This window comes from Mobula hypostoma, chromosome 4, assembly GCF_963921235.1.
Source record: "Mobula hypostoma chromosome 4, sMobHyp1.1, whole genome shotgun sequence".
Lineage (NCBI taxonomy): Eukaryota > Metazoa > Chordata > Chondrichthyes > Myliobatiformes > Myliobatidae > Mobula > Mobula hypostoma.
The window spans coordinates 16,084,455-16,098,823 of NC_086100.1; the positions used below are offsets into that span (position 1 = coordinate 16,084,455).

General features: G+C 42.7%; 1 long non-coding RNA gene across 1 annotated transcript; it reads right to left on the bottom strand.

Moving 5' to 3' along the window:
• Positions 1 to 11,024: 11,024 nt before the first annotated feature.
• Positions 11,025 to 14,085, bottom strand: LOC134344729 (uncharacterized). Its single transcript, XR_010017503.1, has 3 exons — positions 13,948 to 14,085; positions 12,677 to 12,739; positions 11,025 to 11,590 (listed from the first exon to the last, which is right to left on the bottom strand). It is a non-coding gene; the product is annotated as an uncharacterized LOC134344729 (long non-coding RNA).
• Positions 14,086 to 14,369: the final 284 nt, after the last annotated feature.

Here is a 14,369-nt window from a genome sequence, read left to right on the forward strand (position 1 = left end):
GGCTATGTCAGTGAATGTAGCCAAGAAGGTTGAAAGATTGCTCGACATACAAAGCAACATAGGGTATAGGGAGCATGCAGGAAAATAGCATTGAAGTTAAAAAATCAGCCTTTGATCAGCGCTGAGACGTGACGACATGTTGCAAGTTGCTCCTTGTAGATGCATTCATTACTTCTATTATAATCATTCTTCACTTTTAAATTAACGCAATGTACTTTCTCTGTAGCTGATACACTTTATTCTTCATTCTGTTATGGTTTTACCTTCAACTACCTCAAAGTAGTGTGTAATGAATTGATTAGTATGCAAGACATGCTTTTCACTGTACCTCAGTGCACATGACAATAATAAACCAATTCCAATTCCAGCTCCAATTGCCTTTCATCAGCTCGTATATTCCTTTTATCTCTGCTTTAATGTTTCAATCATACTCACAGTTTGAAAGCCTCTGTGTCTGAGAGTAGGGCCTCACCGGCTGCCAAAGCCATTTTACGGGACAGACTAAACACAATTCTGGGCCACGTTGAAGAATCGTGGTCTCTTAGAAAGGCATTGACAGCTGGCAAGGTGTCAATCTGTGGTCAAAGGAATATCTGCCCATATTCATAATCTCTTATGCCCTCGCCAAATCAAAATTCCAATTTTAATTAATGTTTATTTGTGCCCTCCACACAATCTGAAGGGAATTTTTGAGGGAAGATTTCAGCTTCTCACCGTCCACAGTGCCTGACATTGTCACTTGTTTCAAGTTGACCACCAGAACCCTCAACCAGGTGCGTTCATGGAGTACATGTCAGGGAGTCATAGGACATTGCAGCACAGAAGTGGGCCCTTTGGGCCATCTAGTATGTGCCAACCTGCTGTTCTGCCTATCCCTATTGACCCGCAACTGGAGCATAACCCTTCCTAACCCTTCCATACCTAATTAAATTTCTCTTAAATATTACAATTAAACCCACATCCACCACTTTCACTGCAACATATGTCACCCTCGCACCACCCTCTGAATGAAGAAGTTGTCCCTCAGGGCTCCCTTAAATATTTTGCCTTTCACCCTTAACCTAAGACCTTTATTTCTTGTTTTCACCTAACCTCAGTGGAAAAAGCAACATACACAAAATGCTGGTGGAACACAGCAGGCCAGGCAGCATCTATAGGAAGAAGCACAGTCGACGTTTCAGGAGGAGACCCTTTGTCCTGATGAAGGGTGTCGGCCCGAAACGTCAACTGTACTTCTTCCTATAGATGCTGCGTACCATCACCATTATGTGTGTGTTGCTTGAATTTCCAGCATCTGCAGATTTCCTCGTGTTTGCTCAGTGGAAAAAGCCTGCTTTGATTTAGCCCATTTATACCCTTCACAATTTTGTATAGTTCCTCTTAATCTTGTATGCTCCAGGAAATAAGGTTTTCAAGATTCAAGACTTAAATTTATGCACCACATGTGTATCAAAGCATACAGTGAAATCTGTTGTTTGCATTAAAAACCAACAGCCCAGAGGAAGGATGCAAGTGTTGCCACATATTGTGGTATGAACAGAGCATGCCCACAATGTTTGACAGAACTTTGTGGGGCAAGGATAGGGTAAATGCAAGCAGGCTTTTTCCACTGAGGTTGTGGTGAACCTAGAACTAGTCATGGACTAATGGTAAAAGGTGAAATATTTAAGGGGAACATGGAGGGGGATCTTCATCACTCAGAGGGTGGTGGGATTGTGGAATGAGCTGCCAGTAGAAGTGATGGATGCAGGTTTCATTTCAATATTTAATTTGGATAGGAATATGGATGGGAGAGGTATGGAGAGCTATGGTCCAGCTGCAGGTTGGTGGGACTAGGCAGGATAACAGTTCAGTACAGACTAGATGGACCAAAGGGCCTGTTTCTCTGCTGCAGTGTTCTACAACTCTAAGACTATGATTCTTAACACAGAACACAGCAAGCAAAGTCCTAAGCTATTCAACCTTTTCCTAGAACTCAAGTCCTCAAGTTCCAGAATGCTTTCTCCTTGTCCCTCCAAGGCCAAGAGTTGCCTGGCTATACCTGTACTTCTTTGCCATGTGTTCCAACATAGTGATCTAGCACAGATACACGGGGTCAATCCTTTGACCTCGTTGCACAGCCCAGAGACAGCACAAGCCCTTGGCTGCAGATCTGCTCAGAGATTGCTATCAATTCAACAATGTTAAAAACAAAATTAATCAGAAATTTTGAAGGTGACCACAAAGGCAGGATGCGGTTAGGAGAACGTAACTGGAAGTGAATGCCATAATTGCTTACACACCACCACATCAGCACAAAAATAATTTGCATGTACCAAGGCTGTGAACTTATGGTTGTACAATATAAAGCACTGGTTAACAGGTGGTCAACAGTATGGATGGTTTCCCACATCTCTTCCTCCCCCTCCCCCTGACTTCTTCTGCGATTCCCCACTCTGGCTTTCCTTGTACCTCTTCTCTTCTCCTTACCTGCCTATCACCTTCCTTTCTTATCCCTCCTCCTTTCCTTTCTCCCACTGTGCATTTCCCTCTCCTTTCGGATTCCTTCTTCTTCAGCTCTTTACCTTTACCACCTCCCTGCTTCTTACCTCACTCCCTGCCCCCCCCCACCACTTGACTCACCTATCACCTTTTAGCTTGTATTCCTTCTCCTCCCCACCCCCACCTTTTTATTCTGGCTTCTTCTCCCTTCCTTTCCAGTCTCGAGGAAGGGCTTTGGTCTGAAACATCAGTTGTTTATTCCTTTCCATGGATGTTGCATGACCTTTCAAAGTTCAAAGTAAATTTATTATCAAAGTACATATATGTCACCATATACAACCCTGAGATTCATTTTCCTGCAGGTATACTCAATAAATCCATAGGATAATAACCATACTAGAGTCAGTGGAAGACCACACCAACTTGGACATTCAACCAATGTGTAAAAAACAATAAACTGCACAAATACTAAAAGAAATAAATAATAATTACAATAAAAAAAGAAATAAATATCAAGAAAATGAGATTAATGATTATAGAAAATAATGATTATAGACTTCAGGAGAAGGAAATCAGAAGTCCATGAGCCAGTTCTCATTGGAGTGGGTCAGCAACTTTAAATTCTTCAGCGTTGTTATTTCAGAGGGTCTGTCCTGGGCCCAGCACATAAGTACAACTATGAAGAAAGATTAGATTTATTAGATTAGATTATTTAAGGAATCTAATTAGAACATTTAAGGATCCTGTAGCACTTTTATTGTGATTTCATTGTCCTGGGCTAAAGCAGTAGCCAAACATCTTGACGCATGCTAAAATCTATAATTTTCTATTAAGAGTTCTTGAAAGTGAGTCCATATATCTCAATGATGGCCAAGTGAACTTGAGTGAAGCTATCCCCTTGGGTTCAAGAGCCTGAAGGATGAGGAGTAAGAACTGTTTCTGAACCTGGTGGTGTGAGTCCTAAAGCTTCTGTACCTTTCCCTAATGACAGCAGTGAAAAGAGAATAAATCCTGATGAATAAACCCTGACGACAGATGCTGCCTTCCTGTGACAGTGTTTTGAGTAGATGTGCTCAAAGGTAGGGAGGGCTTTGCCTGTGTTGGACTGGGCCATATTCACTACTATTTGTAGTGATGGACTGGGCCGTATTCACTACTACTTGTAGTGATGGACTGGGCTGTATTCACTACTATTTGTAGTGATAGGCTGGGCTGTATTCACTACTATTTGTAGTGATGGACTGGGCTGTATTCACTACTACTTGTAGTGATAGACTGGGCTGTATTCACTACTATTTGTAGTGATGGACTGGTCCGTATTCACTACTATTTGTAGGATTTTCCATTCAGAGCCATTGGTGTTTCCATACCAGGTAGTGATAGTTTTGGATGTCATGCTGAATTTTTGCAAACTCCTCAGGAAATAGAGGTGCTACTGTGTTGTCTTCATAGTTGTACTTATGTACTGGGCCCAGAACAGATCCTCTGAAATAACAACTCTGAAGAATTCAAAGTTGCTGACCCTCTCCAATGAGAACTGGCTCATGGACTTCTGATTTCCTTCTCCTGAAGTCTATAATCAGCTCCTTGTTCTTTTAGAGTTCCTCCAGCATTTTGTGCATGTTTTAGATTAGATTATGAGAACACTCAGTCCTCTTTTATTGTCATTTAGAAATGCGTACATGCATTAAGAAATGATACGAACCTCAATCCACACTGCATAACAAGGGTATAAAATTGCTTCAATGTTGAACTCTACAAGTATTGGAAAATTATTTTTCTTAAGTTACTGTTTACTATACCCAACACTATAGGTTTCAATAGGTACATTTAATGTCAGAAAATTGTATACAATATGCATGCTGAAATTCAGATTCCTGGTCCCTACATACATTCCTGGTCCCTGTTACTTTTGAACAAAATACTTCTGTATTTTTGTTACATTTGATTCAACCTTGGCCAAGCAGCTTCTCAGAACAAGGAGCTGGAATCCATGGGGGGTTGGTCAAGCTGTTCAGTCAGCTAAACAGGATATGGACATTCACTCCGTGGCCACTTTATTAGGTGCAGGAGTTGTACATAATAAGGTGTCCACAGGAACGGAACCCGGCGTGCTTTTCTGCTGCTATAGCCCATCCACTGAAAGGTTTGATGTGCTATACCTTCAGAGATGTTCTTCTGCACATCACTATTGTAACGTGTGGTTATTTGAGATACCGTCACCTTCCTGTCAGCTTGAACCAGTCTGGCCATTCTCCTCTGACATCTCTCATTAACAAGGTGTTTTCACCCACAGAACTGCGGCTCACTGGCGGTTTTTTTCAGTTTGTTTTTACACCATTCTGTGTAAACTCTAGAGACTGTTGTGCATGAAGTTACCAGGAGATCAGCAGTTTCTGAGATACTCTAACCAACCCGTCTGACATCAAAAGTCATTCTACGGTCAAAGTCACTGAGATTCCCCATTCTGGTATTTGGTCTGAACAAAAGCTGAACCTCTTGACCATGTATGCTTTTAAGCATTAAGTTGCTGCCAAATGATTGGCTGAACAGATATTTGCATATAGGGGCAGGTGCACAGGTGTACAGGTGTACCTAATAAACTGGTAACCCCATACCCCGGGTTGACCCCTGCCTCCTTTGCCGATCTCATAATCGTCACTGACATTAGTGGTGAGACGTTTTTGCTTTGTGGCAGCAGTACGATGCAAGCTTGATAGGTTCTTGATTAGTCAGGGAGTCAAAGGTGGCGGTGAGATGGCTGGAGAATAGGGTTGAGGTAAATCAGCCATAATGAAATGACAGAGCAGACTCAATGGGTCAAATGGCCTAATTCTTCTCCTATATCTTATATCTAAGTTATAACAACAAAATAAATAAATAATGCAAAAGCGGAAAGTGAGGTTGATGGACCGTTCAGAAATCTGATGGCAGAGGGAAAGAAGTTGTTCCTAATCTTCTAAAATCCTAATGGAGAATGTCTGAACACAGTTAGCAAGGGTCTGTGAGGCTTTTATCTGAGTTATCTGGTGAACCAAAGACCTGAAAGATAAGATAAAACAAATCAGGTTCTGGAACTAAAATTCGAATGTACAGATGTGTCCGCCTCCTCTCACATTCAGCTATCATAATCGCTAGAATGAGAGTCTAAGTGACACCGTGAGATATTGAAGACGTCCTCGATCACTCTCGGCAGTTGGCTAACACAGGTTGTTAGAGATGCTCTGCCAAGGGCACCATCGGGACCTAATGCCTTGCAAGGGTTCACCCTCTTGAAAGATGTTCTGACGTCGGCTCTGCAGTTAATGTCACAGGGCCGCCAGATGCTATCGGAATTCACACAGGTGTAGCTTTATTCTCCCTTTCTAAGTGCACAGAAAAAGCATTGAGCTCATCAGGGAGAGAAAGGTCCTGGCCAGTGATGCTATTGGGTTTCACCTTATAGGAACTAATGGCAAAATCATCCTGCCTCAGTTGCTGTGCATCCAATTATGTCTCTATATGAATTGCCATGTCATCAAATCGCTATTGTACCCCATCGTTCTCATAGTCAGCAGACAACAAAAAACATTGGCCTGACAAATAAATGTGATTGATCAAGCCCCATCAGGCCACAGCTGGAGACAAAACACCCATGGTTACTTCTGCACTGCATGCTTTGATAATATATAGTTTGTTTTCTACATTCACCATGTTTATGACAATGTATTAGAACATAAGACAGGACAACACATGAACAGGCCCTACGGCTCACAATGTTGTGCCTAACCCACTAAATGGCCAACTAAACTAATCTCTTCTGCCAACACAATGTCCATTCCCCTCCAATCTTATGTCAATTCGAATGCACAGACACATAAAAAGCTGCTGAGAATAGTGGACCCTGCTCAATATATCACGAGCACCTTCCTCCCCACCATCAGTTGTATCTACAGAAGGCACTCCTCACGAAGGCAGCTTTCATCATCAAAGACCCCCATCATTCAGACAATGCAGCTACCATCAGGCAGGAGGTACAGAAGCCTGATATCCCACACCATCAGCTGCCTACCTTCAACCATGGAAAAGAATAAACAGTCGAAGTTTTCGGCCGCGATTGTTCATCAGGGCTACAGGGTCCTTCACTGCTGTGTGTGTGCACCTCATCTCTGATGGAAGTAGTGAGAAGAGGGCATGCACTAGGTGGTGAGGGTCCTTAATGATGGATGCCACCTTCTAGAGGCATCACCTTTTAAAGGTGCTCCTTAGTTGTGCCCATACTGGAGCCATCTGAGTCCACAGCCATCTGCAGCTTCTTCCAATCCTGCACATTGCAAACTCCATTCCAGGTGACGATACAATTAGATTAGATTAGATTAGGTTCAACTTCATTGTCATTGTGCCGAGTACAGATACAAAGCCAATGAAATGCAGTTAGCATCTGACCAGAAATGCAAAGAATAGTGTTATTTAAAAAATAACTGTGAATAAAACAAGTGCTACAGCACACAAATATAAAAGTACTGAGACAGTACAATATGGATGCAATACTGCTTAGCGCTGTGATGTGAGGTTCAGCAGTGTCACAGCCTCAGGGAAGAAGCTCTTCCTGTGCCTGCTGGAAACCAGTATATGCTTTAGATAAATAGATAGATAGACACCTTATTGATCCCAAAGGAAGTTATAGTGTCACAGTAGAAATACAAGTTTACAGATATAAAAATATACAAATATTAGAAGAGAAGTAAGAAAGAATAAAAAATAAGTTACCTCAAACAGACTAACAGGACGGGGTTAACACTTCCCTGGCTATGGGTTGATTCATTATAGAGCCTAATGTCCGAGGAGCAGTGCAATTGTTTTAGTCTGTTACTAAAAGTGCAACTCTATTCAGCCAAGGTGGCATGCATATGGCGAGAAACATCGTCCAGAATTGCAGGATTTCTGCAGATTTGTCTGTTCTACCACAGTCTTCAGTATGTCCAGTTTGACTCCTACAACACTGTCAGCCTTCCTAATCAGTTTCATCATCATAATGATCAGGTGCCATGCCCAGTTTGAGCTTTCACTGCCATGGCCCACACACTCCTGTTTTGGGTCAAGTGGATCAATTCATTGGTATTCATTTCCAGTTCTCTGACTGCTGTCTCCATCATCATTTGCCTTTGCCTTCCTCTTGCTTTCTTCCCTTCAATCTTTCCCGTAATTACTGTGCATCCTAACTCCTCTTTCCTAATCACATGTCCAATGAAGTTACGTTGCCTTTTCATGATCTCATACATTATTTCTCTTTTTGTGTTTGCTCTGTTCATGACATCCTCGTTAGATATTCGTTTCGTCCATGATATTCTTTGCATCCTCCTCAAAAACCACATCTCTGCTGCTACAATTTGTTTCCTCATGTTACTCGATATTGTCCAACATTCTGAGCCATATAATATAACTGGATAAATGTAACATTTCAGTGCTCTGAGGCAGGTTGTCATGCCTAGTTTAGTATTGGTCAGTATACTCTTCACTCTCGTAAAGGTGTCTTTTGCCATCCCTATTCTTCTTTTGATGTCCATGTTGGACCTGCCATCTGATGTCATCCAGCTTCCTAAGTAGCAAAAGTTCTGTTCTTGTTTTATGTCTTCCCTGTTTATTCTCTGCCTGCAGATAGGATTCTTCTTCTTTTCAGATATCACCATACATTCTGTCTTTTTGCGATTGATAGATAGACCCATTTTTGCACTTTCTTCTACAACTATATCAATTAAGTTTTGTGGTTTACTGAGCCTTTTGAAATCACCCATATTGATATCATTGCCCCAGCACACCACCACATAGAAGATTGTACTGGTGACAACAGACTGGTAGAACATGTGAAGGAGAGGCCTGCATACTCCAAAAGGCCTCATTCTCCTCAGGAAGTAAAGACGACTCTGGCCATTCTTAAACACAGCTTCTGTGTTGGTCCTCCACTCAATTCAGTCATCCAGGTATTTGTAGGTCCTCACCACATCCTCACTATCAATAGTAACAGGAGCAGTGCCGGTGATTAAAGTCCGTCACCATCTCCTTTGTCTTACTGATGCTGAGCTGCAGGTGATTCAGCTTGCACCATTTGACAAAGTGATACAGAGTCTCCACAAGGGACCTTTACTTATCCTCCCATCTTCCCTTTGTACACTCGATATCAGAGAATTTTTGCAGTGTTGTATCTAAAGGCTGGGATATACAGGGTAAACATGAAGGGAGCCAATACAATCCCCTGTGGGGCCCCAGTGCTGTTTATAGCCATGTCTGACACATAGCTCTGAAGCCACACAAACTGTGGTCTACGAGTCAGGTCTTTGGTAACATAGCAAATGTTTTCAAACTCCCACTGAAGTATGGTCACTGGCATGCCCTCTTCATGATTGCATCAATATGTTGATCCCAGGTTTGGGTCCTCAGAGTTATTGATGCCCAGGAAAATGAAGCTGCTCACATATTCCACTGCTGACTCTTCAGTAAGGATTGTTCTCTCTTCCTGAAGTACAGAATCAGTCCCTTTCTGATGTTGAGTGTGAGGTAGTTTTTGTGACACCACTTAACCAGCTGATCTGCTTCAGTCCTCTACGCCTCCTCATTGTTACATGAGACTCTGTCAACAACAGTGCTGTCCTGTACCAATAAAGTGGCCACTGAGTGTACTGTATGTTAGTAGTTTTCTGCTGCTGTAGGCCACCCACGTCAGGTTTCAATATGTTGTGCATTCAGAGATGTTCTCCTGCACACCACTGTTGTACTGCGTGGTTATTTGAGTTCCTGTCACCTTCCTGTCAGCTTGATCCAGCCTGACCATTCTCCTCTAATCTCTCTTATTAATAAGGCATTTTACCCCAGTGAACTGCTGCTAATGGAGTTTTTTTTTTCTTTTTTTTTTGTAACATTCACTGTGAAACTCTAGAGACTGCCGTGTATAAAGATCACAGGAGATCAGCAGTTTCTGAGTTACTCAAACCACCCTGTCGGGCACCATTAATCATCCCACTCAGTCACTTAGATCACACTTCTTTCTCATTCTGACGGTTGGTCTAAACAACAAGTGAACCTCTTGATCACGTCTGCATGCTTTTATGCTTTGAGTTGCTGCCATATGATTGGCTGATTTGATATTTGCATCAATGATCATGTTTACAGGTGTAATGACTGAAGTGGCCACAGTGTGTAGACTGAAAGTAGCCAGTACTACAGTATCTCATGATGCGGGTTGTATTCAAAGCTTTCCTCAAACTCTTTATCCTCTGAGATGTCTAGCAGTAGCCCTTCCTCCTTACCATTCAAATGATCAAGCTGTGAGAAGCTTCTTGTAGGTCACAATAGGGGATAATACCTAACCCTCATCAGCAAGCCAGAGCAATGATTAGTCTCCCTGGTGGTCAGCTGGTAAGTACTCCGACAATGGCCAGTGATTCCAGCAGGGATCACTGTCAGAGCGAACCATTGGTAAGGGCTCCAACCAGGTGAGTATTAATGGTACCAGCATCACCAATCTTCTTGAAGAGCAGAGAACCTTGAACCCCTGGAGCCCAGTGAAGGTGCCTATGACCAACCACAAGTGTAACAGACTTGAGATCAGGACAGATAGTGGAAGCCCAAGTTAAGCATTGCATTATTAAGTGTGTGTGTGTGTGTGTGTGTGTGTGTGTGCAGTATCCATGTGAGTCTGTGTATATGTGTCCATGTGATTCTGTGTCTGTGTCCGTGCATGTGTGTGTGTTTCTGTGTCTATGTGTGTCCATGTGTGTAGTGTGTGTGACTGGGATCTGACTTGTGTCCTCTCCTTTGCCCAGATGATATAAAGCACCTGGGACAAAGACCAGGGATATTGGCTGAAGTACTTGAAAGAGCTGGAGCAACACCACTGGTATTAAACTGCTACAAACTGGAGCGAAGGGCCACGTGGTGTTACAAGATGCCCCCAACCAGGACAGCTTTAAGGGTCCAGGACAGTCCCGCTAATTGGTAACCACGTTTCTAGTGCCAAGAATTGAGTATTTAAGGAACACCTGAACTGTGGTTTGATGCTCAATCATAAGCCTACTTGTGATATCTTCTAGTGTCTGTTCTGAACTCAGATCCATTGTAATACTGTATCTCCAACCTTGCTTCAGATATCCTCGTCAAGAATTTTCGACACATGAGGGGCAAATTGAGAGAGGTTAACAAGAAGTTTCCTTGCTGCATTTTTGATAGATTAGTGAATAGCCTTGAAGCCCTTGTTGGCTGGACACTCCTACAAGTAGAGCTTCACCTACTGTATACCAGAATCAAAAAGAGGCAAGGCCATTAAACTATATGAATGTTAGTAACCAAAACTACCGAATAATCATCTGAACTGTGATCATCTGCACCATTATTCTCCAGTCTGCATGGTCCAATCCACTATCTGTCCAGCTCCTCCTTCTCAGTATTAAGCCCAGCCCATTCAGCATCCAGCCTACAGAGTTCTGTTGCAACTCTGCAGTCTGGCTCTGCACAATTTTGGTTCCCTTACAAAAGGAATTGATTTAGATTATGAAGACACGCAGTCCTCTTTTATTGTCACTTAGTAATGCATGCAGTAAGAAATGATACAATATTCCTCCGGTGTGATATCACAAAACACAGGACAGACCAAGACTGAAAAAACTGACAAAACCACATAATTATAACATATAGTTACAACAGTACAACAATACCATAACTTGATTAAGAAGTCCATGAGCACAGTAAAAGTTCAAAGTCTCTCAAATGTCCCACACCTCACGCAGACGGGAGAAGGAAGAAAAACTCTCCCTGCCATGCCCGACCACAGTCCGACTCTGAGTCATCCGGAAACTTCGAGCCTCTGAATCAGCTCTCCGACACCGAGTACTGAGCGCCATCTCTGTCCGAACGATTCGACCTCAATCTCGGTCGCCAACAGCAGACAAAGCCGGGGATTTTGAGGCCTACCCTCCGGAAGATTCCTGACCACGCAGTAACGACAGCAACGAACGAGCGTTTCAGAAATTTCTCCAGTTGTTCCTCTGTGCTTTCACGTCTGTCTCCATCAAATCAGAAATCAGATTTGGTAACAAAGAAGAGTCATCAGGCTAACTCCTAGGAGGAGTAGGATATCCTACCAAAGAGATTAGATGGTATGGTTATCTATTCATTGAGCTTAGATAAATGAAGGATATCCTTATTCTAACCTAAGGGACATTGACAGAGGAGACATTGCAATATTTTCACTAGTGGAAGAATCATGACTAGGGATAATCATTTTGAAATAAGAGAATGGTCAATAACTGAGATGCATGAAAATTTCTTCCCTCAGGTGATGGTGAATCTCAGGAACCTGCTGCGTTAGAGGGTGCTGAGGCCAGATCATCAGATGTGTTTAAAATGCAGAAGGCTACTTTTGAAAGATCGAGGATGTAAGTGTTATGGGGAACCGCCACAAAAGACGAGCTGAGGCTAGTGTAGGTCAACCATGGTTGTGTTGAATGGTGGACAGGCTTGAGGGGCTGAGAGGTCCACTGATGCTTCATTTTTTGTGTGCTACTCGGAAGCATGGCGTCTGTTTGTTGCCACATGCAGCTGTGGAGGCCAGGTCATTGGGTGAATTTAAGGCAGAGATTGATAGGTTCTTGATTGGACACGGCACCAAGGGTTACGGGGAACTGGGGTTGAGGAGGAGCAAAAAACAGCCATGACTGAATGGCAGAGCAGGTTCGATGGGCCAGATGGCCTAATTCTGCTCCTATGTCTTCTTGTCTTATGGACTATGATTTGGGAAGTTTCAAATCCTGCCATTTTGCTGAAGGATATACTCCCTTGGAACTATTCACCACTCTAACCCTGAGCTACATATCTGTAGAGCACAGAACCTTACAGTGCAGTAGCAGCCCCTCAGCCCACAATATTGTACCAACCTGTTAACCTACGCCAAAATCAAACCAACACTTCCCTCCCACATAACTCTCCAGCTTTCCTTCACCCATGTGCTGATTGAAGAGTCTCTTAAACGTTCCTCCTGTATCAGCATCTGCACCCGCTCTGGCAAAATATTTACCACTCTCCGTGTTAAACAAGAACTTACTTCTGACATTTCCTATGTACTCTCCTCCAATCGTCTTAAAATTACGACTTTATGTATTAGTCATTTCTGCCTTGGGAAAAAGTGCATTTCCTGCACTCACCACTCTTGGTGTAAAATTCTTACCTCTGACGTCCTCCAGAGACTTTCATCCAGTCATATTAAAATAATCCATTAGCCATTACCAGCCTGGGAATAAAGAAATAAAGACACTGTCTGTACGCTCATCATCTCATCATCTTATACATCTTTATTAAATCTTCCCTCATCCTACTTCGACCAGAGAAAAAAAGCCCCAGTTTGTTCAAACTTACCTCATCAGAAATACTCTCTAAACCAGGCCACATCCTGGTAAATCTTCTCTACCTGATCTCCAAAGCTTCCAAAATCTTTCCCATAATAAGGCAACCAAAATTAAACAGAGTGCTTCAAGTATTGTTGAACTAGAGTTTTAAGGAGCTGCAACATTAGCTCGAAATCCATATTTGCAGATTTTTGTGCTTAAGGCTGCTAAGCCTTTCTGTCCATCTACATTGTAAGATAGTGGGCAAAGAATTAATATATTCCTTGAAATAGGCAGCACTGATGGATAAGCTGTTGAGAAAAGCATAAAGGATATGAGGCTTCATAACCAGAGGCATCGAATATAACATCTGTGAGGCTATGATGCAATATAATAAAACAGTGATTAAGCCTTAGCTGCAACACTATCTACAGCTCTGATTGCCACACGAAAGGAAGGCGATGATTGTGCAAAAAGAGAGCTCAAAGAAGTCTTACCAGGATGTTGTTCAGGGTGGAACATGTCATTTATGAGCGCAGACTGCGAAGGAGAGGTTCGCATGTCCTGAAAGAGAGGAGGCTGATGGGAGACCTGACAGAGGTGTACAAATTTATATATTTAGAGATACAGCACGGAAGCAGGTCCTTCCAGCCCAATGAGCCTGTGCTGACCGATTACACCCATGTGACCAATTAAACTACTGACCCATGCGTCTCTGGGATATGAGAGGAAACCTGAACACTTGGAGGAAGCCCACACGGCCACAGGGAAAATGTATGAACTCCTTACAGACAGTGGCAGGAATTGAACCCAGGTCTCTGGTGCTGTAATAGTGTTACGCTAACCACTACGCTACTGTGCACCCCGCCCCCATGAGGGTCACAGAGAGAGGAGGCAGTAAAAGACTTTTCTCTCCCCCAAGCACAGGTGATTATAATTACAGAACATGAGTTTAAGGCAAGGATTAAAAAGTTTAAAGGGGATCTGAGGACAATTATTTTCTACTTGGAAGATTTGTTGGAATCTGGAACTCACTGCCAGGGAGGGTGGTGGAAGTGAGAAACTTCAACAGTACTTCAAATAAGTATGTAATGATACTTGTTCATGTACTTACCAAGGCATTGAAGGCGATAGAACGGGTGCTGTAAAAGGAGTTAGCATTGATATATCCCTGATCGTCAGAAGGCTACTGTAGGCAGTACTGCCTCTTCCTGTGCCGTGTCAATGTATGACAGTATGACTCTACACATATCCTGCAAAAGCAAATCTGAAATTTGATGATGAAGCCACAATTGTGTATTGTGCACAGATTTGATACTCTGTTACAGGAAAGATGTCATTAAGATGAATAGATCATCATTATTCAGTGCCTTGTCATATGACATGGGTGACAATGGTCTTGACCATGATTGTTCTTGCCAAATTTTTTTACAGATGTGGTTTGTTATTGCTTTCTTCTGGGCAGTGTCCTTACGGGTGACCCCAGTCAATATCAATACTCTTCAGAGATTGCCTGCCTGACGTCAGTGGTTGCAC